The 25766-nt window shown below is 40.3% G+C and overlaps 1 protein-coding gene across 2 annotated transcripts in view; it reads right to left on the bottom strand.

Annotated features, from left to right (window-relative positions):
• LOC121277854 (signal-induced proliferation-associated 1-like protein 2) overlaps positions 1-25766 on the bottom strand; it is a 647580-nt gene that overhangs the window by 457946 nt on the left and 163868 nt on the right. The window lies entirely within an intron of this gene.

Here is a 25766-nt window from a genome sequence, read left to right as displayed (position 1 = left end):
ATTTCCAGCATCTGCAGTTTTCTGATTTTACCTTAGTGGAATTCAGCATTTCCTTTTGCTATGCCATCTCCATACTGAACTGCAATATTATTATTTGACTTAAAAAATATTTACAACAAACCTGCCAAATACTTCATTAATTTAATAAAGTCTTACTGAATGACTGAACACACTAGATCTTTACATTCAACTTTAAACTAACACTTTCAGAATATTTGCATTCGTCATTTGCTGAGACAGTGTGAACCCTCCAGTTTGATATTAATGTTTCAAAGCTTGTATTGTCAGCACACTAATATAACCTCCCAACTGCAATCTTCTGATATATATACACTTTCACAACTCCATCACTAATGGAGAGCGTACAGTTTATGTCATATCCCTTCTTGTGTAATGTTTTCATTATTGTAACACATTGACAAAGACTGCATAAGTCTGCTACATATTTTTTTCATTTCACATATGTACACTATTTTAAGGTACTGCTTAAGAAAAAAGGTATTATGTTTAAGGAAAATGTAGATCCCATTAAATGCTTTATAGTTGCAGTGAATTATCAAATGAATATGTGAACAAAGGTAACAGAAACACATGCTACTAACATCTAGGCTTTACTTTTCTCTTTCATTGGTCCTCTTCCTCAGCAGTTTGCTTCAGCAATGCCAATGGGTATGGAAAAGCCAAATCCTCACGAATATTGTGTCAATGCTATTTCACATTCAAGGGCAGGCAACATTTTAGTGCAGTATAAATTGATATTGATTACTTAATTGAATTCATAATTCCAAAATCACCTTTAAAAAGCAGGGTGTGGTGCATTACAATATTTATTCCAAATATAAAATAAGCCCCAAGTATGAAGTCTAATCAATTATACTACAGGTTACACACAATGTGAAAATAGCATATAGTTACTCTTAAATATGAAATTCGTACAAATGTGAAAGGAACAGAAAAGGGTTTTTTAAAAAAACAGGAAATGGAATACATTAGTCATTAGCTCAATTTGTGGGTAAACTACATATAAATATATGCACAAAATTCCACATCTTCACATACCTCCAGCCAACTTTTTACATCATCAATCCTTATGTCTACATTTATAACATAACCTACAATGTCAGACTATAATTACACCCTCTCAGCAGTAAAGGCACTGCAGCACTATCACCGGTGGGAGGATGTAATTAGAGCATGATAATTTCACATAAGTTCTTACGCCCATAAGAACCTTCCTATGATGGAAATATAAAAATTGGGACAGATGACTTTAAAATGGAACTGAATTATACCTGTACAACCTTCCCCAATTGCCAACCTCCACCCTTTCATCCTGCTCAACTTGAAGAGTATAACTAGGCTTAGCTCCCCAGATGCAACATCATGACAGGCTGATGAGTAATATTTATAAGTTTTGCATGTAACTCACACTTCCTGTAAATTGCACACTTGCTGTAATCCTTTTACTATCACATGTTGATAATAGAGCTATTGTTTTAAACATAGCAACTTCTGATTCAAGAGAAACAACATGAGAAAAACATATTACTGGGTGACTTATTAGTGCAAGTGGTTCATTGTTCAACTCAGCCAAAAGTACTGATATTTCCAGGTGCTCAACAGCAACTGTCACCACCCTCAGTTTGGCAAGTTTTGTCAGTTTTCCACCAGGCCATCACACTAAACTAGAAACAAATATCCCAGAAACAATTTTCACGTGGATTGTATATTGGGTGGGCATTGGTGTGTTATTCACTTCATTTACCTGATGACGTATATGAAAGATCCACTCAATTTCATGGACAGGCCTCATTTACATTGACAGGCAAGCTAGCTGGCAATCTAATCCCACTGCTTAGTCAGCTGGCTGTGGAAGAGTGAACTGGGGAAGAGATATATCGAGGGAGAGAGAGGAATCCCTCAAGATGTTCCTCCAAAGCACTGGTTATTGTGTTGCTGTACAGATCACGTTAAACTCAATGAACAACTGCTTCTTGTAGAAGAAAATCCACTGTCCAGTTTAGCAAAATAAGCAATTTCCAATCTGTTGTCCTCTTGCTTTTTAAATTTCCTGCTATGCAGTAATCCAAGGAGACATAGATATCAACAAATCATATCACATGGCTCAGTAACTCCAGCTGTACCACAGTATCTTTGTGGCAATGCCTGGAGAATTGGTGTGCGGCAGAAACTTATTTTTAATCCCAAATGTTCCTTGTGAAAAACACATTTATTATTCCATTTTGTGAGTTATCTAGATATATTTCGGCCACTCAGCTACAGCAAGAAAATGCCATCAGGCAAACATTTGTCATGCCAAGCCACTGTCTTATACCTTCAATCAAAATGCATTAAGTCTTAAATGGACTCATGTAAAACGTCATGATTGGTGTCAAATGTCAAAAAATGCCATATTATACTCCCTTATGCTATTTGAGTACTACTTTTGCACCAAAAAAATCTGTTCACTTGCCTCATGAGTTTGATGACAAGATCTACTTCTACAGTCTCCCTAACAATCACAGCCCATTCATCACCTCCCATGTGAAGTATTTAAGGCAACACTGTGTATTCACTCTTCTGCGCTGAAGTCTACATCTCTTGTTAAAACAACTTATTAGCAGTTAGTTTACCTAAAGCTCTTGAAAGCTTAAAAAATGAAGAGGAAATGAATGCTATGATAGGCTAGAAACTCAGTGGCATTTCACCTCTATGACCTGGGCTCAATTAAGCCCAGACTGATCAGATGAGAGTCTTCGCTGTTGGCTCCAAGAGTCCAATGTGAGCTTGGACTGGTCCATTCCCGTTCCTGGTAGCATGGGCTTATCATATAAATATTACCCTATTCAGTATTAAATGGCAATCTCACTCAAAGGTCACATGATGAGAAAAAAAATGTTGCTTTCCTGCAGTGCAGACATTTTTTCTAAGGTAGGTTGCTGAGGCAGAGTTCAGGGAGCTTTACTCTGCATCTGTCTCTGCAATGGCTGATGTTGACACACTTTGTCCAAAATGGGAAGAGTTCCTTTGCCACAGTGCTCAGCGAGCACAGTAATTTTTTAAAAAACAGGAACATTCCTTTTTCTCCAGTGCAACAATCCCCAGCTTGTTTATTCTCCCCTCAAAGTTTGAGTACATAATGTGCCATTATCACTTTAGCTTACCCTTTGAAATTCTCATTTTCTACAACTAGAGAAAAACCCACTTTCTTGTTCAACATGCTCTCTGTAAAAAGAATAACTCAATTTTACTATAATTGAATTGGGGAGACAGATGTCATTACGAATGATATACCACCCCCAAAGCCTCCTCCACCTGTGATGGATCAAAGCAGAGTGTAAGGAAAGAAAATGAAAAAAGGAGTCTTCCTGAGGAAGCTACTTTACTGCCAGCTTAATTCTTCTTTGTACCAATGCCACTAGCTTGTTTTAAAAGAAAAAATACCCAATTCAAACCACATAACAACTCGTGTTTTAAAAAAGTGACCTACCTATTAGCACTTGTCAGCTGAGCAGTCTGTTAATACAGCAGAAGTCCATAGAATCAGTGCACATATTGCTCAAAAGCAATTTACTTCGCAGCCCGGCCACAGGATGCATTAATATACCTCAGAGTACATAGAGACAGCAGCTAAATGCATAATCTTTCTTAGCCTTGAGCCAATAATAGCTCTACAGTTTGCCATTGTGACAGGAATCTTTCATGAAACTCAGGCCTAGGCGTTTGATTACACATTCCTTTGTGCTGTTGAATGATTCAAAAAAAGTCTTCTTTAAGAAGCTGCTGTACTGAATGAGCCCCATTCTACATAAACCCCATGCTCTGGCCATTTCATCCAGCTTTGACTGAAATGCTGCCGGTTCTGAGAAAATTGGAAAATGTGCTAACTACTAAGCAATTTCAACTGACACAGCATATGTTATCATTGAATGGTAACACCACAGAAGAAGGCCATTTGATCCATTGTATCCCTGTCACCTCTCCGTAAGAACTACTTAGCTAGTCCCACTTCCATGCCCTTGCCCTATAGTTCGGCAAATGTTTTCTCTACAGCTAATGATCCAATTTCTGTCTGAAAGCCATAATTAAATCTGCCTCCATCACATTCTCAGGAAATCATTCCATTTCCTGACCACTCACTGCATAAAGATTCTCCTCATGTCATTGCTAGTTCTTTTTCCAACTACCTTAAATCAGTGGCCTCTGGTTCTCGATCGTTCTGCCAATGGAAACAGCTTCTCCTCGTCTCCTCTGTCCAGACACCTCATGGTTTGGAACACCTCTATTGAATCTCCTCTCAACCTTCTCTACTCTGTAGGAGAATAACCCCAGGGTCACCAATCTACCTTCCTAAAACCTAAGTCTTTTACCCTCAGAACTATTCTCGGAAATTTTTTCTGCACTCTCTCTAAAGCCTTCACATCCTTGCTAAAAGTGCGGTGCCCAGAATTGGACATAATGCTCCACTGTTTTATAAAGGTTCATCATAACTTCCATGCTTTTCTATTTTGTTTCTTTTTATAAAGTCCAGGATTCCATATACCTTATTAACCACTTTCTCAACCAGCTCTGCCACCTTCAACGATTTGTGCACACACACACCCAGTCCCTCTGCTTCTGCACCCCCTTTAGAATCATACCCTTTATTTTATGCTTCTCCTCACTCTTCCTTTCAAAATGTATCTCTTCACAACCACTACATTAGATTTCATCTGCCACATGTCCACCCATTCACTAGCCTGTCTATGCCCTGTTGAAATCTCTCTAATTGTCCTCACAGTTCACAATAGTTTCAAGTCTTGTGTCATCTGCAGATTTTTAAACCTCACTTTGTACCTTCTTCCAGTTGGATCAGGTGAAATCTACGGTATCTTTAATGAAGCTCATGAGACATTTTACTGCATGAGAAAATATAGGACTATACATCACATTGACTTTCAAGAGTTGAACAGGTTTTGAGGAGTCCTGCCAAAAGGAATTCCTCTTATTAAATTGGCAGACGACCACACATTTTTACCAAATTTCTAGGATGTCAACTGTCTGTGATCAGGCGACAAGAAAAGTAATTCTTTCAAATAATGATACCTCCATGTTCAGTTCCTCGTTCAGATGGAACACACATTTTTCAGCATGCCCTGATGCTGTTCCCCATCAGGAAATTTTAAATAAACCACATCTCACATTAGTATTGTCATTTAACACTATTCTCAAACATTGCCATCTTGTTATTTGAAACAAACTATTTGCGCTGTGGGATTTTTTGCAGCAACCCATTCGATCTGCTTTTTTTGGAGATCTGTTGCGCTTGAAACGTCATGTTGCCATGAAAACTAGTGGTAATATGATTATTTTAAATGCCATGAAACATCGCTTCATTTCTTCTGGCTCGAGTTTCATAAGTTGAAATGGGAACTTACCACCAAAGTAAGAAAGTATCCATGGATGGGTGAAAGCCTGTACTGTAACATACTAGAAAGATTTATAGGAACCAAACCTTGACAGAAAAATAGAACAAAAAACAGATCATTCAGCCCAACTGGTCTAAGCCAGTGTTCATACTCCACGATAAGCAGTTTAGTACATAGTTGGAGGTTCCTCCTTCTGCCTTACCCAATAGATTGCACTGTCAAAGCAGAGGACATGGTGCTTCCATAATGGAGTGCTCGACTCCTAGATAACGAAGGACAAAAGTATATGGCAGGGATAGTTAAAGCTGAGGCTACAAAGCTAGAGATCATCAAGGAGAATAAAAAGAACAAACTTGCATTTATACAGAACCTTTTGCAAGCTCAGGACACCCAAAGAGCTTCCCAGCCAATGAAGTACTTTTGAAGTGTAGTCACTTGTAATGTAGAAAAATGAGCCAATAACGGGCTTCAGTTAGCAATTATCACAATGGTGTGATGGAAGGAAACTGCCTTTGTAGATAACGGGAACTTTCGATCACGTGATCAGACAACAAGTTAAACCATTCATATCAGCAGTGACTGGGATTCACTGAAAGCATATTTGAATGATCCACATAACAAAAAAAGAATGTTGCCTCCACCCCAGGATAGAGAGAATTGCATATGGATCATAAAGTGCTAATTTGGTTAAAGCACTATTAAAGGATCAGGTTAAAACTTTATTTTAATACTAACGTTGGAATTAGAGCAATGCATAATGCAAAGAAATTGCTGGCGTCACAGGAACATGACAAAAACTAGGAAAACAACTGATGAAGTTAGGAGGGTGGAAAGGGTAGTGTTTGGAGAATCAGTCATCAGAAGGAAGGCATGAAGCATAAATGGAACTTTTGCACTCAACCCTCTGAGATTTTCTGTCCCTTAAAATGAATGTGTAAATTTTTAGGCCTGTTATATTATTCGTAAAGAGCTCGGACCCAATTGTTATGAGAATGTACACCAAGGGGACCACATTTACTGCTGCACTACAGTCAAGTGATGAGCAACAATGCACCAGTCCGCAAGCAACATGAAGAGCTAGGAGTTTCTGCAAACTTTCCTTATCTGCCTGAACTTTCCGTATTAGCTCTTTCCTTTTCTGTCAAGAGCTCTGCGTGTAACTTTCAATGTTGGCCTTGAGAATTTCAATATCTGACTGCAACCCATTCATTTGGTTTTGCATATTATCACAGAATCACAGTGCAGAAGAGGCCCTTCGGCCCATCAAGTCTGCACTGACATGTGAGAAACACCTGACCTACCTACCTAATCCCATTTAGCAGCACTTGGCCCATAACCTTGAACGTTATGACATGCCAAGTGCTCATCCAGGTACTTTTTAAAGGATGTGAGGCAACCCGCCTCCACCACCCTCCAAGGCAGTGGATTCCAGACTGTCACCACCCTCTGGGTAAAAACGTTTTTCCTCACATACCCCTTAAACCTCTTGCCCCTCAACATGAATTTACGTCCCCTCGTGACTGACCAACTAAGGGGAACAGCTGCTCCCTATCCACCCTGTCCATGTCCCTCATAATCTTGTACACCTCGATCAGGTCACTCCTCAGTCTTCTCTGCTCCAACGAAAACAACCTAAGTCTATCCAACCTGCTAAAAGCCTCTCTTTTCCTTCTCATCATAACCTGAATATCTCTGGTCATCCATAGTTCTCTGGGCTGGTTACTCCTTCCTATCACCCTAGAGGGAACATGTTGAGCCTGTACCCTCCCCATTTCCTTTTTGAATGCCCCCCACTGCTCCTCTGTAGATTTCCCCACAAATAGCTGTTCCCAGTCTACCTTGGCCAGATCCTGCCTTATTTTACTAAAATCCACTCTCCTCCAATCCAAAACATTTTTTTGCAACTTGTCTATTTCTTTGTCCATAACAAACTTAAATTGTACCATGTTGGTGGTTGCTATCACTAAAATGCTCCCCCACCACCACCTCAGCCACCTGTCCGGCTTCATTCCTCAGGATTAGGTCCAGCACTGCGCCATCCCTTGTTGGACCCTCTACATATTGACCTAAAAAGTTCTCCTGTACACATTTCAAGAAATCCACTGCATCCAAGCCCTTAACACTATGTCTATCCCAATTAATGTCGGGAAACTTGAAATCACCTAATACAATTACCCTGTTGTTATTGTTTCATTAAATCTCACAATGATGGAATTTACCCAATCTGTAGGCTCTGACTCTGGCAATCATATTCTTGCTTCTGACCAGAGGGTACTTTTTAATGGGTATACTACCTTCAGTGACATCGCCGTCATTTCATGGTTTACTGAGATAAGCTGCAGCTCTTCAGAATTGCTCAACCCCTGCATAGCAGAACCATCTGCTTCAGTATGTTATGGCACAGCCGGTGGTAAATGCTGAGTTTTTCAAATCCCAAAGGGAAACTTGAAACAACTGCCACAACTTGTTTTGCGATTTGTATTAATTTTGAGATGCATGTCCTGAATTCAGTTGTAATAAGACCACCAAGACTTATTGGTTTTTACAGAACTAAACATTTATTAATAGAAGAAATGACTTTAAATACATATATCTACAAATTACTACAATGATAATTTCTAAATCCCCTAATCAATCTAACTCCCAGTTACAATTTCTTAAAGGCAACAGTAAGACTCGTAGAATTTAAAAGTCCTAGGCAAAGAAACATAATACCCTGAACAAGTCAACTTCCAAGTGAGTTTTCTTAACTTCAATTCTTTGAAGACAGCAGCTTGAGGCACAGATGCTAAAGGATTTTACACATACCTGTAAGATCTTAAAAATGCCTTCCCCTACACACAGCCCTTAATCCTTTTTTATACATTTCTTTCTCTTTGAATGCAAGTATCCATTGTTTCACTATGTCTTTGGACTTTATCTCCCTGATAATAAAACTCTTTCATAGCACTAAGTTTCACCAGTGATCTCTGGGAAATAAACACACTGTTTCTAAACTTAACCTCACTAGGTGACACATTTCACCCCTTTGAAAACAATCTAGTCTGGTTTATTTCAAAATGCAAATGTTCCCTTGCCACCTATGTTTCTAAACTTCCCCCATGCTTATCTAATTAAAATTTCAAACCTAACCTCTCCTTAGATCTAATCACCCAGACTAGCTGCCTCTATTTCAATTAAATCTCATACACACAGAGACACATCCCACTATTACACTATTTTACAATATAAGTTACAATAACATTATACCTGCTTGACATCCCCATCCGTATTGAAAAATGAACCATCATAATTTTTTTAAATAACTTCATTTTATTAACACATCTTATACTATCTCCTATACTTACGGATATACTTACACTATTACATTACCAGATACATGCATTAACATAAAAATATATATACAAATCCTGCGCATCAACAGAAATCATTTCAGTTCAATGTCCAGGTTTTTAGATGTCCAATTTTCCCTATTAAGCTTCAAACTCTTGATAAAGCATCTGTAATAAGGTTCTCCCGTCGAGCAACATGTATAATCTGTAGATTAAATGGTTGCAGTAATAAACTCCATCTGAGTAGCCTTGCACTTCTGTCTCAAAATTTGTCTAGAAACTTTAAAGGATAGTGGTGTGTATAGACAATTGTCTCTGATGAATTGACTGCCACATAGATTTCAAAATGCTGTAATGCTAACACCAAACCCAACGTCTCCTTTTCGCTCATTGAATATCCTCTCTGTTGTGCATTCAAACTCCGTGAAAAATACCCTAATGGTTTTTCAATTCCAGTGCATTCTTCTCGTAACAGTTCAGCCCCAATGCCTATGTCACTTGCGTCAACGGCCAACTTAAATTGCTTGGAGTAGTTTGGTACTTTCAAAACTAATGTCATAGTTAATATAGTTTTCAAACTGTCAAATGCCTTCTGATGCTCCTGCATCCATTGAAACTTCTTGTTCTTTTTAATAGTTCAGTCAGTAGAGCAACCACACTGCTAAAATTTGGTACAAATTTCCAATAAAACCCACTCATGCTCAGAAATCTCAAAACTTCTCATTTTGTTGTAGGCACTCAGAAATCCACAGCAGCTTTGACTTTCACATCTCTCGGAGCCACCTTACCATGTCCAATAGTATGGCCTAGGTATGTAAATTGCGCTTTCACAAATTCACTTTTAGCCAAGTTCATCACCAAATTAGCTTCTTGTAATTGAGTAAATAATTGTTCCAGATACTATAAATGGTCCACCCACGTAGGACTGAAAATTACCAAGTAATCAATATAAACAGCACAATTGCTCAGACCTGCAATTACTTTGTTCATCAGTCTTTGAAATGTCACAAGTGCATTCTTCATTCCAAATGGCATCACTTTAAACTGATATAGTCCATTTGACATCATAAAAGCTAATATCTCCTTTGCTCTCTCCGATAACGGTACTTGCCAATAACATCCTTTTAGCAAGTCAACCTTTGTGATAAATTTTGATTACCCCACTTTCTCCAACAGTGGTATAGGATATGAATCCGCTTTTGCCACCACATTCACCTTTCGATAGTCCACACACAGTTTTTGTGTTCCATCCATTTTTGGTACCAGTACAATAGGCGAACTCCAGTTACTGCACCTAGACTCAATGATATCATTTTGAAGCATAAAGTCAAATTCTCTCTGTACTTATGATAACGTTGCTGGATTTAATCTACAAGGATATTGCCTCAGTGAAGATGCAACTTCTACAGACACATCATGCATAGCTAAATCTGTCTTCCCCAATTTATTTCCACAAATAGCCTTGTGTGCATGCAATCGCTTTTCCAAATCACTTTGACACTTGTCTGGAAGACAACACAATATTACATTTAAATTTTCAAGTACCCGCTCATTGCCCAAGTTGATTAGAGGGAAATCAATTTCAGAATCCTGCATTTCAACTTTTTCTTCCATTAGCTACTATCACCAACACCCCCTTTTGGTCCTCTTCCTTGTCCAAATACTTTTTAAGCATATTTACATAACATGCCCTCTGCTTTTTTCTTCTATCTGGAGGATTTGTTAAGTAATTTACTTCGCTCAATTTCTTTTCAATCCTGTAAGGCCCACTAAACTTTGCCTTTGATAAATCACACAGTACTGGTAACAGACCTAGCACTTTCTCTCCAGCAATAGAATTCCAAGCTGTAGCCTTCCTGTCTGCTTTCCCTTTCTTCACTGGTTGTGATATCTTTAAATGTTCCCTAGTCAACTCACATGCTCTGTCTAATTTCTTCTGAGGTTTGATACATAATCCAGTAAAGTAGTTTCTGAATTTTAACCCATCAATTTTTCATAAATCAATTTCAGTGGTCTGCTTACCTCATAACCATAGACTAGTTCGAATGAATAAAACCAGTTGACGCATTAGGAGCATCGCTAATAGCAAAAAGCAAGAATGGAAGTCCCCTATCCAAATCCTGTGGATAATCTTGACTGTATGCTTCTGCCTGTATGCTCTCATCATAGTTTTTAAGAGTTTGATGCCATCTTTCCAAAGCCCCTTGTGACTCTGTATGATAAGTTGTTGACTTAAATTGTTTTATCCCCAAATTGTTCATTACTTCCTTAAATAGCTGTGACATAAAAGATGAACGCTGGTCTGATCGTATTTCATTAGGTAAACCATTTCTTGTAAATAATTTAGTTAACTCCTCCACAATCTTCTGTTGTAATGTTTCTGAAAGGTATTGCTTCAGGAAATCTGGCAGACACATCCATTATTGCCAGCAAATGCTGATTTCCACTTTTAGTCTGGGGTGGGGGGGGTCCAAACAATCAATCATGACCCCAGGAAAAGGTTCTTCAAATGCTGGAATTGGAATTAGAGGTGCCGGCTTAATCACTGCTTGTGGTTTCCCTGATACGTGTGATATGTTCTACAGAATTTGGCTACATCCCTATGCAATCCAAGCCAATAAAAATGTTTCTGTATCTTTGCCTGTATCTTTCTCATTCGTAAATATCACCCCATTGGAGTTTCATGAGCTATCCTCAAATCTCGTTTCTATACCCTAGTGGGATAACAATTTGATGTACCTCCCTCCAGCTTTCATTTGCTAAAACATGATACAGCCTCCATTTTCTCATTAAAATATTACCCTTAAGGTAATAACATTCTGGAATACATTTTGCCTCTGTTTCCAAGTAAGCTGTCTGATATAAATGTTGCATTTGCAAATCTTTTTTCTGTAACTCTGCTAACTTCCTTGAGTTAAACACTTCAGCTGAATTGTCCTCTGCTCTGTCTTCCTGAAAAATGTTATCAAACAGTGTCAGCTAATTGGATTTCAACAGCTTCTTCCTGCCTTGGAACTGCCTGTCCTTCCCGTTTTTCTTGTTTCAACCTATGAGCCTGCGATCTCATTATCAAGCAATTTGGAAACAATCCAGGATGCTCTCTCTGCAACATTTTTATTGAAGACATTGTTACAGGCTGCTCAACTACAATAGGCATCACCCAAATTTGTGATCCAGCTATATCATTGCCCAGAATAAGTTGAATGGGAAACTTTTGCACCACTCCAACAGTCATTTGCCTGTTTTCCACTTACTGTTTAAATTTACCTTCCACAATGGAATAGGTTTAGCATCTCTGTGAACCCCACTTATTATCACCTGTTCCTGCAATACTCCCTCTGAGCAACAAATGTCACCATGGCACAACATTAAAGATTGACCAGCCCGTGTCTCTTAAAATTTTAACAGCTTTACCTACTCCACCCTGTACACATGGAAAGACTTTCCCTTAACACACAAAATCTCTAAACATTCCTGCAACCTGCCCCTCTTGGGTAAATTGTGAACACATTCCCACTTCTTTACCTATCACTGATTCTTCCTGTTTTACCTGTACACAAGCCACTGGTTTTTCCTATGCCTGAACCTTAGGACCCACAGTACTCTTACTTCCAGAACTTTTCTGCACCTTTATAATTCCAACAGATTTTCCCTGCAACTTCCAGCATACTGACTTTGTGTGTCCAATTTTATTACAAAGAAAGCACCTCAATTTTCGAATGTCACTTCTACACTTAGAACCATCCCTTTATTGAGAAAAAAATTTGCTGGGAATTTCCACGTATTCTGCCTCTTCCCTGACTACCCACATTCCCACTTTCTATCATTTTCTGATTTGAAAGGGTGACAAAAAAAGGTTTAGCTCTATGAATTAACTCATAATCATCAGCCATCTCTGCTGCTTGTCTTACCATTTGAACCCTCTGTTCCTCCACATGAATTCTCACTACTGAATGAATTGAATCTTTAAATTCCTCCAAAAGAATTACTTCTCTAAGAGCTGCATATGTTGTCTCTCTTCTTAATGCCTGTACCCACCAGTCAAAATTACTTTGTTTTACAGTTTCAAATTCAATATAAGTTTGCCCAGGCTGTTTTCTCATATTCCTAAATTTCTGCCCGTATGTCTCAGGAACCAACCCATATGCACTCAAAAAAGCCTTTAAGGCATCATAATCCACCATTTCTTCTGACAGGGAAGCACATACCTCATGCACTCTACCCACCAACTTGGATTGTAACAACAATGTCCAGTTTTCCTGTGGCCATTTCATCTATTTAGCTATCTTCTCAAATGAAATAAGGAATGTTTCAACATAATTTTTCTCAAACATTGGAAGAGCTTGTACAAATTTAAGCATCTCCTCACTGGGTTTTAAGTTAAAGGTTTTTTCATCATCAGAGCTTTCTTCAGAACCTGAGGTCTCTTGTTTTTAAACTTCCAGCCTCTTAAGCCGATATTTTCTATCTCTTTCCTTAATTCTCTCTACCATTGCTAACTTTCCCCTCAGGAGATCAAGTTTTTGCATTTCCATTTCTTTTTGAAATAATCTCTCTTTTTCCCTTTCTTTTTCTGCCGCCTCTAGTTCCAGTTTTTCTTTTCCAATTCTTTTTCATTTGCCTCCAATTCAAGTTTTCTCAGTTTCTTTGCTTATCCAAACTCAAGCCTCTTCATTTCCAACCGAAATCTCACTACATCCAGCTGTGACTCGCTAATGCCAGATATCACTTCCAACTTCAAATGTTGTGCTATACCTTCAATTATATCTGCTTTCCTAGCTCTCGCAGGTAACCCAAATTATATTCACCAATTCCAGTGAATTAACTTTAGTTACCTTTTGTAAACCAGCCAAAGTTAGAACTTCAACTCCCAGACAAGTTTGAGCAACTGCCAAAGCCATATTGCAGTCTCAGCTCTACAAAAAACCTCACCCCAACTCCTGCATTCAAAGTGCTTCTCGTACTCATACCTTAAGATTCACCAACTTCAAAAAAATCAAGGAACTTCAAATATATCCTGCAAAGAGCCCCCAGTGTGTTATGGCACAGCCGGTGGTAAATGCTGAGTTTTTCAAATCCCAAAGGGAAAACTTGAAACAACTGCCACAACTTGTTTTGCGATTTGTATTAATTTTGAGATGCATGTCCTGAACTCAGTTGTAATAAGACCACCAAGACTTATTGGTTTTTACAAAACTAGATTAAACATTTATTAATAGAAGAAATGACTTTAAATACATACATATTTCTAAAAATTATCACTAAATCCCCTAATCGATCTAACTCCCAGTTACACTTTCGTTAAGGCAATAGTAAGACACGTAGATTTTAAAAGACCCAGGCAAAGAAACATGATACCCTGAACAAGTCGACTTCCAAGTGAGTTTTCTTAACTTCAATTCTTTGAAGACAGCACAGATGCTAAAGGCTTTTACACATACTTGTAAGATCTTGAAAATGCCTTCCTCTACATACAGCCCTTACTCCTTCTTTATACATATCTTTCTCTTGGAATACAAGTACCCATTGTTTCACTATGTCTTTGGACTTTATCTCCCTGATAATAAAACATCTCATAGCACTAAGTTTCACCAGTAATCTCTGGGAAAAATAAACACACTGTTTCTAAACTTCACCTCACTAGGTGACACATTTCACCCCTTTGAAAACAATCTAGTCTGGTTTATTTCAAGATGCAAATGTTCCCTTGCCACCTATGTTTCTAAACTTCCCCATGTTAATTAGATAAACATTTCAAAACCTAACTGCTCTTCTTAGATCAAAACACCCAGACTAGCTATCTCTAATTCATTTAAATCACTCTCTCACACACAGAAACACACACACACAGTGGCCCCCCCTTCCCCGCAACCTCCCCCCACTATTATTCTACTTTACAATCTTCTTGATAAGTGATGTACAATATACAGTTAACATCTCCCTCTTTGTGTGCCCCCCTAACTGTAGAATCTCAGTTCCCCTGTATGCCATTAGCAGAATATTGCTCAGTTTCAGATTGTCTTTCCTTGGGTAACCATTTTCTTTCAGGTTTTCTGGAAAAATCTTCTGGTATAGTCCGAGTCGGATGGTGTTACTCTGTGTTCCGATATCAACCTTCAGCTTCATATTTATGGTTATGGATTTATTTCTCATGGTCTTCCTCATCTGAATGGTTGTATGAATTTCTTTTCTCGGGGTCATGTTGAATCCAGCCATTTCATGCAGTTGTAATGTTCCTATGTCTGTTGTGTTCTCAAACTCATCATCACCTTCCAGGATATGGGTGTTCTGGTTTCTTTTCCTTCTCATTCATCCTAGTGTTCTGCTGCTGGCAGCTCGTTTACCATCTTTTTTCCTTGTTCTGCATATCTTTTCCCAGTGATTGGTTTTCCACAAGCTCTACAATTTGATCCATATGTCTGTGAACTCGTGACTGTTCACACCTCCTGCACATTTTTCTGTCTAGCGTGCATTTTTTTTTGCTGTTTCACTGCATCAATCCTGCTGCCTTTCTCTTGACTTAACTAAAGGCTAGTAGTTTGAGTAGTCAGCATCTTCATCTGTCTTCTCGTGGATTCATGTGCTCTGCTAGCATCTACAGCCTGTGATACTGAGAGTTTGTCTTTTCGAATCAGGTCTCTTTGTACGTCAGGATGTGCAAAGCTCCAAATGAGCTGATCTATCAGCCTCTCAGCTGCTTCTTTGAATTTACATTTTATGGCTACATTTTTCAATCTTATTAAGAAATTGTCAACAGGCTCACGTGGTTCTTGCCTCAGGCTTTGAAATTCATATCGGTGGATCCGATGGTTTGACTTTGTGCTGAATTTTTCAAAAATTTTGGCTGGGTTTTTTTTTACTGTCATCCTCACTCATTCCCCCAGATGCTAAACAAATTTAACCCTTTCTCTCCTGCCCATAAAAGGGTATAGCTGACACTTTCCTCTTCACTCATGCTTTTTAGAAGGCTATTGAGTGTTAGTCTGCAATTTTGTTTAAACTTCTCAAAAATGCCTCTACCATATCACCAGTTTCCCCGATTCATTATGGGCCATAAGCTGTGTGTTTGTTGCTATGACAGTGGCCATTTCAGTTTCACACAATTCACTTAATTTTTTTTCTCTCTGGAACTAATTCAGGTTGATTTTTCTCAATCTGATTCAACATTAAATCCATTAAAAATGTTTACCTGATTCACAGATACTTGCTGCCACGTTTTGTATTCTTGTTCTTAGAAGTTTGAAATAATCACACTTTTAGACTCAAAATGCTATGTATTTCTTAAACCCTCTTTGTGGCTGGTGGACTGATACATTGTTGCTTGGCCCCTGACTGCAGTACAGCAAAAAGATGTAACACCCTGTATGTAAATTCTCATAACAAGTTGTTCCTAGCTCTTTACAAATAATATAACAATATGAAAAGGCCATCAAGCACAGGTATGGAATGTAAGAAGAGATGGAGCAAGGCTATGTTTGCAATGGTTGAATGATGGCAATAATCTGCATCACTGCATACGCAGAAAGGAAGAAAAAACAGCATGAGTGGGAATTATTGAATTACCAGTTGAGGACAATTAAATGAGTACTTGATGGGGCAAGTGGACAATTATAGTTGTGCTATAAATTGCAGTTAAAAATTCAAGGGTCAATTTTACATACAATTGAAGCAGATGAAGAATCAAATCATAAGTTAGCTAAAGGATTAGGAAATGGTAGATGTGCTAAATGGTTTCGTCACATCAATCTTCACAATGAAGTCTGTGGGTGAATTGCAGATTTAGTCAAATCAACCCATAATGTATGTACAGGTCAGTAATTTTCTAATTTTTTGAACTGTCAAATTGTACTTCGTCAAACATGATGTTCATGAGCTTAACAATTAGGGAATTTTAAAATATCACTATAATGTCAGAAGTGAATAGTATTCACCTAGAGTACTAACCTGACCAGCTGTAGCCTCATAAGCTACAAATGTACCCATTAGAATTAGACTATAATCAAGTTTTCTTTTACACAAGGAAAGGGACAGCATATTCCAAAGACATGCAGTAAATTGGAGTTTGCCCAGATTGCCTGAGCTGGAATTTTAAAATCCATTGCGGGGGGATTTTATAGAGGCTGCAAGAGCGGGAAATGTGTACTTAATTAGATGGGATGCAAAATTTCAATTTTCCAATGGCGGATTGAGTTGAAAGGATAAAGTCAACAGTGTGTTTGCAGCGTGTCACGTTCATACTTGTAATACATTTGCATACCATGAATACTCATTAGCGGAAAGCTTTATCTTAGTCCTAATTCAAGATAAAGCTAACGGAGCACAAAAATCTTGTGGCGCCCAGTTCATGGTCGTTTAAGTGTGGCATGCAACAGTTGGCTTTGTGAAGTTGTGTAAGGTCAGTGATTTTCCCTGTTTAACTCTACGACTCAAGGGAGGGAAGCAGGAGAATGGTACCTTGCTTGGAGGCTCGGGACTGTCAAGGGTGAGTCAGTGGTGAAAGGGTTATGGCATAGAGTTGGGGTGCATGGAGGAGTGAAAGAGGAATCCAGGGGAGGACAGAGGGTGGGGTCGGGGGCATGGCAGAGAGTGAAGTGGGAAGGGCCTGATATCTTGGGTGTGGTGGGGGAGTTGGTGGGGATAGTCAGTCAAGGTAAGAAAATGAGGGGCATAAAGGGCAGTATCAGTACTGTCCAAGTGTATGTTCATCTCAGTGTTGGCTGGCAGAGTCCTTACAGGGCAATGTGTTCACCTACATTTCAATTATCCCCGCTGAGAGTGATCTCAGACAATATAACATTCCCACCACACAAGTGCCAGGAAATAACCATCTCCAAAAAGAGAGAATCCAACAATTTTCTCTTGACATTCAATGGCATTACCATCACTGAATCCACCACTACCAACATCCTGAAGGTTGACCAGAAACTGAACTGGGCCAGCCATATAAATACCGTGGCTGCAACAGCAAGTCAGTGACAGGGAATTCTGCAGAGAATCGTTCACCTCCTGACTCCCCACAGCATGTCCACTTTCCACAAGACACAGGTCAGGAGTGTGATGGGATACTCTTCATTTGCCTGGATGAGTGCAGCTCCAACAGCACAAGTAGCTCAACAACATCCAGGACAAAGCAGCCTGCTTGACTGGCATCTCATCCACCACCTTCAATGTCCACTCCCTCCACCACTGACGCACAATGGCAGCAGTGTGTACCATCTACAAGGTGCACTACAGAATCACACCAAACATCTTCCAAATCCGCAACTTCTACCACCTAGAAGGACAAAAGCAGCAGATGCATGGGAACACCATCACCTGCAAGTTCCCCTTCAATCCACACACCATCCTGACTTGGAACTATCACCATTCCTTCATTGTCACTAAGTTCAAATCCAGGAATTCTCTCCCTAACAGCACTGTGGATGTACCTATGCCACATGGCCTGCAGTGGTTCAAGAAGGCGGTTCATTATCACCTTCTCAAGGGCAATTAGGGATGGGTAATAAAAATGCTGGCCTAGCCAGTGGTGCCCATGCTCCAATTAAAGAATTTTTTTTAAAAAGTCCTTCACAGTGCATAGAAGAGAGAGCCAGCTGAACCTGCAAGGTCAGCCATGTCCTAGAGGGGCGAGTGCAATACTTGACACTAACATGGACATTCAATAAAGAGTGAATAAAAGAAGCACAACATTATTTCTTCTACAGCAAAGGAAATGTCCCTAACTCCCCTGTAACCATCAATGCGTGCCAACCATGAAGCATGCCAGTACCTTTAGTTGTCTGACCAAACTAGTTTCAGCAAATAACAATGATGCACACATGATAAAGTGAAACCAATGTAATGTGAAATATTTACAAGTGAAATTTAATTTAGAAAAAACATCCATACCACCTTTGTCCTCTCAAGTCTTATGCTAATGACAATGTAGTTGAGCAGGAAAGTTGTGGCCATGATGTAGAACCTCCCTGTTTGACTAGGAGGTTCTTTTATAGCCCACCCATTCCAGCTGCATTGTCAACTGGTAGTAGGTTTCACCAATATGTATATATATATAGGTTCATATTCATTCTTGATTCACAAGTGAGTTAAAGGGTATGGGGCGGGAGGGGGGCAGAGACAGGAAAGTGGAGTTGAAGCCACAATCTAATCACCCATGATGTTATCAAATGGCAGAACAGACTCAAGGGGCCGAATGGCCTACTCCTGCTCCTAACTCATATATTTGTATGTTCATATTGAATAGCTTCCCCATCATTGAATCGCACGTGCTTTCCATGCACACCTCCAGCACTTATGAGCTTTAATTGTAAATGCATGGGAAATGGAAAGAGAGAGCATAAGTGGCACACAGTTCCAGTTACAACATTGGAACGGCATGCTGTTGACAAAATCTCAGCCAAAATATTTCTGTAATGTTGAAAAGTTTTCCTCCAACTCCCCTTGCCCACTCAACAATAAGATGGTGGCCTGCTTAATCTATTTGAAGTCACAATGGTGCCTTTAAGTATAATTCGATAAATAGGGTATCATTGTGTACAATCTCAAAGATTTCAAGCTGTTGCAAAAAACTCACTATTCCTGACACCAAGGATTCACATCTTATTCCATTCCATTGCACAGCAAGCTGGGAAGGTTAGGTATGAGGATGCTGGAGAAAATTTTGCTTCAACGTCCAAGAGCAGGTATGACAGTCCGAATCCTTATCTTACATATTTAAGTGACAGGGTGGAAGGGGCAGAGCAAATTACACACACTCACAGATACTGAAGGTGATCTATGTTCTTACAACAGGAAGGTGGTATTTGCACTTTTAAAGTCAGAACCCAACTTAGGTTCAGTAGCTGAAAGAATTAACAAATTGACTTCCATAATTGAGGCATGTAGGCATGTTAATTGTACTTGCTGCTGAAGTTATATACTTACAATCGCATACATTTGTGAAATAAAGCAGTTTGCTGAAACTGTCTGTCCCTACAGAAGGCTTTTCGACATACATTTTTCTTACATTTATTTGGAGCTTTTCACTACCTCAGGACATTCCAAAGCATTTCATAGCTAATTAAGCACTTTTGAAGTGTGGTCACTGTTGTAATGTAGGAACGTGGCAGCCAATTTGCACACAAGCTCCCTCAAACAGCAATATGATAATAACCGGATCGTACATTTTTGTGATGTTGCTCATAGCCAGAACATTGGGAAAAGCTCCCCTAGACTTCTTTGAATAATGCTATGGGATCCTTTACATCAAACAACTTGTATTTATATAGTGCCTTTAAAGTAGTAATATGTCCCAAGGCATTTCATAGGTGTGTTATCTAAAAAGAAACTTGACACCAAGCTACAAAGAGATATTGGCCCAGATCTTCCAGTCAACAGCAGAGTGGGAGCGGCAACTACTGGCTGTAACATAAATTGCTCACATACCTTTTTATGCTGGAGCTTTAGGACCTTCCAGTCCTGACTCCAGTTTGAATCCACTAATGAACAGAATTGGGAGGCCTAGTGGCGAATGTAACAACAGCAGAACCTTTTCATCATGCACTGAAGACACACTCTAAGATCTGTCTTCAATCATTGACTTAAGAGTTTTTAAGTGTCTCTGCTACCCACAACACTGCACAGTCTCCTCCATCAACCCCCAGACAACGCACACCTGCTTCTCAGCCCCCTGTACAATGCTCATCCCCTCCCTACAGCCACCCCCACACACTTACGCATTCCCTCCCTTCCCGATCTCCTAACCCCACTGACAATGCTGACTCTTCTGACATTAGCCATATTGGAGACATGGATTCATGAAGGCGAGAGGGGATGCGGCAGGAGAGTGAGCAACGTTCTGTAAGGGGAGGGGTGAACATTGTCGGGGTGCGGGAGGGAGTACGGACCAGGGTGGGGCAGAGGGCAGGTGAGCATTGTCAAAGGGGAACAATGTCGGGGTTGAATGCTGTTAGGGGGAGGGGTTGAACACTGTCAGGAGAAGGTAGCCTGAGCAGCGTCGGAACAAAGGTGCAGAGCTGGGTCTGGACAGGCGTGCTGAGCTGTGTCAGGATAGTGGAGTAATATCAGGGTTGCCATGGTGCTGGACCACTTTGACACTTGAGCTGCACTCCTGAACAGGCTTTAGGCCTGGAAGGAAAAGCTCTATGTAAATCCCTGTTAAAAACAGGTTAAGTATAGGGCCAACAGCCCAAGTCTGCATGAAATTGGCCATCTCATTCCACTGTCATAACGAATCATGCAGCTATCCTGGCAGGGTAAAAGCAGCGATTGGAAGTTTAAACTTCCCACATGAGCGCTGTGCATGTGTGCTCATCAGGACTTGCTCAGGGTCCCGAGGTGCATCAGCAACTTAACTATCAAAAGATTCTGGCCAAGATGGCAGATGACCAAGAGTTTGGTCAAAGAGAAAACCTTTAACACGTTTCTGAAAAACTGAGGGAGGTGGAGAGGTTTAGAGAGGAAATTCCAGAGCTTACCGACTTGACAGCTGAAGGCACAGCCCTCATGGAGAACTGATTAAATTCAGGGATTCTGATAGAACAGACGGGGCTGAATACTTCAGTAGCAGGTACACTGAGGAAAGGTTCTATGTTATGACTTTTGGATCTCATCTTCATTTATTCAGATATTGATCTCTTTAAGGGAGTGGTGGGAGATGCTGTCCCAGATTAAATATTTTATACAAACATCTGAAAATTGTGACAACTGCAAAACAGCTCAGGAGAAAGTTCTATTGTAAAAAGTATGAAAAGAGTATACTCCTAGTATTTCAAACAAATAAGCAATCCCTCTGAAATAAATGAAGCATAACATACTGTCAACAACTCTTTGTCCTTTTGTCTATGGCAATCTCCACCTATCACTGGCCCTCTATCCAGAGCTCTACCTGTCCCATCCCCCCCTTAAACCAGCTTATATTTCGCCTCTTTTCTATTTTTCCTTAGTTCTGACGAAGAGTCATTCAGACTCGAAACATTAACTGTATTTCTCTCTGCAGATGTTGTCAGACCTGCTGAGTTTTTCCAGATATTTTTGTTTTTGTTCATAATATAACATTTGATGTTTTAAACACGTGATTCTTTTTCTGACCATTTTATGAATCTGTTGTAATAGTGCTGGAGGAGTACAATGATATATTAAGATTTTTGGCCTGGCTGTGCAATTTGGTCTTGGTCTCTCTGCCTCAGTAGATCAGGGAGTCCTGCCTACTAATAGCCATGCTAGTTGAGATCTCTGTACCGTCTGCTTAGAGTAGGTCATTGTTAATCTGTCTCCTACTTAAGTGGTTTTGAAGACAATTAGTACAACACTGAGTGAATCTGAAAGAAAAGACAGCAGACTGCTTGTTAATTCTCTGGATCTCAGCAAAGAACTATTATTATTCATTAGAACTGGGTTTGGGATATGTCCCACAGGTGATTTAGTCACATGCTTCTAATGTGGAGAATATTTGTGTCTCAATTACTTTTCCCTTGTGCTAGCATCTACAAATTTGTTGAAAAGGGAAAATTGCAATTTATCATTTCAAGTTATAAGTAAATAAATCCAGTAATACATTTAAATCAGGTTTACAGAGATCAACCATCTGAAAAGTTAATTTCCTTTCTTAAACTTAACATTATTGTTATTGTTTAATGGCAATGGTTTAGTGCTGAGCCATTTGATTTAATTTTTTTCAGATTTATGATTCAAACCTTTCCAGAAGGCAATTTATATATGACTGGAAGTTTGTAACTGGTCTCAAAGACATCAAGGTGCATTCTCCCAAAAAATAATGTACAGTAAAATAGGAGAAATATTAACAAAGAGGAAGATCAGCCAGAATGAAACGTAGGTCAGAGCGACACATGGAATAAGATAAGCTGGTCAAATGCTGGAGATAAGAAGCAACTGAAAGAGTACAACCTAGGCACATGCAGGATTACCTGCATTTTGAAGTTACTTCAAAGCACTTCCCGCTAAAATTGTGCATTCCACAGCTGTAGGAGGGGAGGCGGTGACGTAGTAGTATTGTCACCAGACTAGTAATCCAGAGACCCAGGATAAGGCTCTAGGAACCCAGGTTCGAATCGCAACACAGCAGATGGTGGAATTTCAATTCAATAAAACTCTGGAATTAAAAGTTTAATGATGACCATGATTGTCATAAAAATCCATCTGGTTCACTAATGTCCTTTAGGGAAAGAAACCTACAGTCCTTACCTGGTCTGACCTACATGTGACTCCAGACCCACAGCAATGTGGTTGGCCCTCTGAAATGACCTAGCAAGCCACACAGTGGTATCAAACTACTAAGAAGTCTAAAAGGAAAAAAACCTGACGATCAGACAAAATCGACTAGACCCTGGAAACGACAACGACAAACTCAACCCTGTCGACCCTGCAAAGTCCTCCTTACTAACATATGGGGGCTTGTGCCAAAATTGGCAGAGCTGCCTCACAGAACATTCAAGCAACAGCCTGACAGTCATTGTCACAGAATCATACCTTACAGATAATATCCCTGACACCGCCATCACCATCCCTGGGTATGTCCTGTCCCACCAGCAGGACTGATGCTCTGGGCACCCGGGTTCACAACCATGGTAAATAGTGGAATTTGAATTCAATAAAAATATGGAAATAAGTGCCTGATGATGATCATGAAACAATTGCTGATTGTCTTAAAAACCCATCTGATTCACTAATGTCCTTTAGGGAAGGAAATCTGCTGTCCTTACCCAGTCTGGCCTAAATGTGCCTCCAGAACCACAGCAATGTGGGTCACTATTAAAAAATGCCCTCTGAACAAGGGCAAAAAGGAATGGGCAATAAATGCTGCCCTAACCAACGACACCCAGGTCCCATGACCGAATGAAAAAATGGTCAAACATCGGCAAGGAAACCTCCTACTGATGACTACATACCGTCACCTTTCCTCAGCTGATGAATCATTACTCCTCCATGTTGAAAACAACTAGGAGGAAGAGCTGAGGGTGGGAAGGGCACAGGATGTACTCTGGGGGACTTCAATGTCCATCGCCAAGAGTGGCTCAGTAGTCCCAGGGCAGACCAAGCTGGCCAAGTCCTAAAGGACATTGCTGCTAGACTGAGTCTGAAGCAGGTGGTGAGGGAACCAACAAGAAGGAAAAATATACTTGATCTCATCCTCACCAACTACCTGCCACAGATACATCTGTCCATGGTAGTATCAGTAGGAGTAACCACCTCAGTCCTCTGGATATGAAGTCCCACCTTCACATTGAGGATACCCTCCATCATGTTGTGTGGCATTACCACTAAGCTAAATGGAATAGGTTTCAAACAGATCTAGCAACTCAAGACTAGGCATCCATGAGGTGCAGTAGGCCATCAACAGCAGTAGAATTGTACTTGACCACAATCTGTAACTTCATGGCCCGGCATATCCCCCATTCTACCATTACCACCAAGCCAGGGGATCAACCCTGGTTCAATGAAGAGTGCAGGAGGGCATGCCAGGAGCAGCACCAGGCATACCTAAAAATGAAGTGTCAACCTCGTGAAGCTACAGCACAGGTCTACTTTCATGCCAAACAGCAGAGGCAGCAATCAACAGACAGAACTAAGTGATCCCACAGCCAACGGATCAGATCTAAGCTCTGCAATCCTGTCACATCCAGCTGTGAATGGTGATAGACAATTAAACAATTCACTGCAGGAGGAAGCTCCACAAATATCCCATCCTCAATGATGGGAGAGCCCAGCACATTAGTGCAAAAGATAAGGCTGAAGCATTTGCTACAATCTTCAGCCAGAGTGCCAAGTGGATTATTCATCTCAGTCTCCTTCAGAGGTTCCCAGCATCACAGATGCCAGTCTTCAGCCAATTCGATTCACTCCACGTGATATCAAGAAACAGCTGAAGGCACTGGATATTGCAAAGACTATAGGCCCTGACAATATTCCGGCAGTAGTGCTGAAGACTTATGCTCCAGAACTTGCCGCACCCCTAGCCAAGCTGTTCCAGTACAACTTCAACACTGGCATCTACCTGGCTATGTGGAAAATTGCCCAGGTATATCCTGTACACAAAAAGCAGAACAAATTCAACCCGGCCAATTTCCGCCCCATCAGTCTACTCTCGATCATCATTAAAGTAATTGAAGGAGTCATCAACAGTGCTATCAAGTAGTACTTGCCTAGCAATAAAAGGAAAATCTGCGGATGCTGGAAATCCAAAACAAAAACAAAAATACCGATCTGTTGGAGGGTCATTCGGACTCGAAACGTTAACCGTGCTCCTCTCCGCAGATGCTGCCAGACCTGCTGAGTTTTTCCAGGTATTTTTGTTTTTGTCTTGCCTAGCAATAACCTGCTCACTGACGCTCAATTTGGGTTCCGCCAGGGCCACTCAGCTCCTGACCTGATTATGGCATTTGTTCAAACATGGGCCAAAGAGCTGGACTCCAAAAGTGAGGTGAGTGTAACTGCCCTTGACATCAATGCAGCATTTGACCGAGTGTGGCATCAAGGAGCCCTAGCAAAACTGGAGTCAATGAAAATCAGGGAGAAAACTCTCCACTGGTTGGAGTCACACCTAGAACAAAGGAAGATGGTTGTGGTTGTTGGAGGTCAATCATCTCAGTTCCAGGATATCACTGCAGGAGTTCCTCAGGGTACTGTCCTAGGCCCAACCATTTTCAGCTGCTTCATCAGCGACCTTCTTTCCATCATAAGGTCAGAGGTAGGGAACGTTCGCTGATGATTGCACAATGTTGAGCACCATGCACGACTCTTCAGATACTGAAGCAGTCCATGTCCAAATGCAGAAAGACCTGGGCAATATCCAGGCTTGGGCTGACAAGTGCCAGGCAATAATCATCTCCAACAAGAGAGAACCAACCACCATCCCTTGACATTCAATGGCATTACCATCACTGAATTCCCACTATCAATGTCCTGGGTGTTACCATTGATCAGAAACTGAACTGGACTAGCCATATAAATACTGTGGCTACAAGCGCAGGTCAGAGGCCTGGAATCTTGCAGCAATTAACTCCCCTCC

Source organism: Carcharodon carcharias, chromosome 5 (genome assembly GCF_017639515.1).
Source record: "Carcharodon carcharias isolate sCarCar2 chromosome 5, sCarCar2.pri, whole genome shotgun sequence".
NCBI lineage: Eukaryota > Metazoa > Chordata > Chondrichthyes > Lamniformes > Lamnidae > Carcharodon > Carcharodon carcharias.
This window is presented reverse-complemented; position numbering and strand designations above follow the sequence as displayed.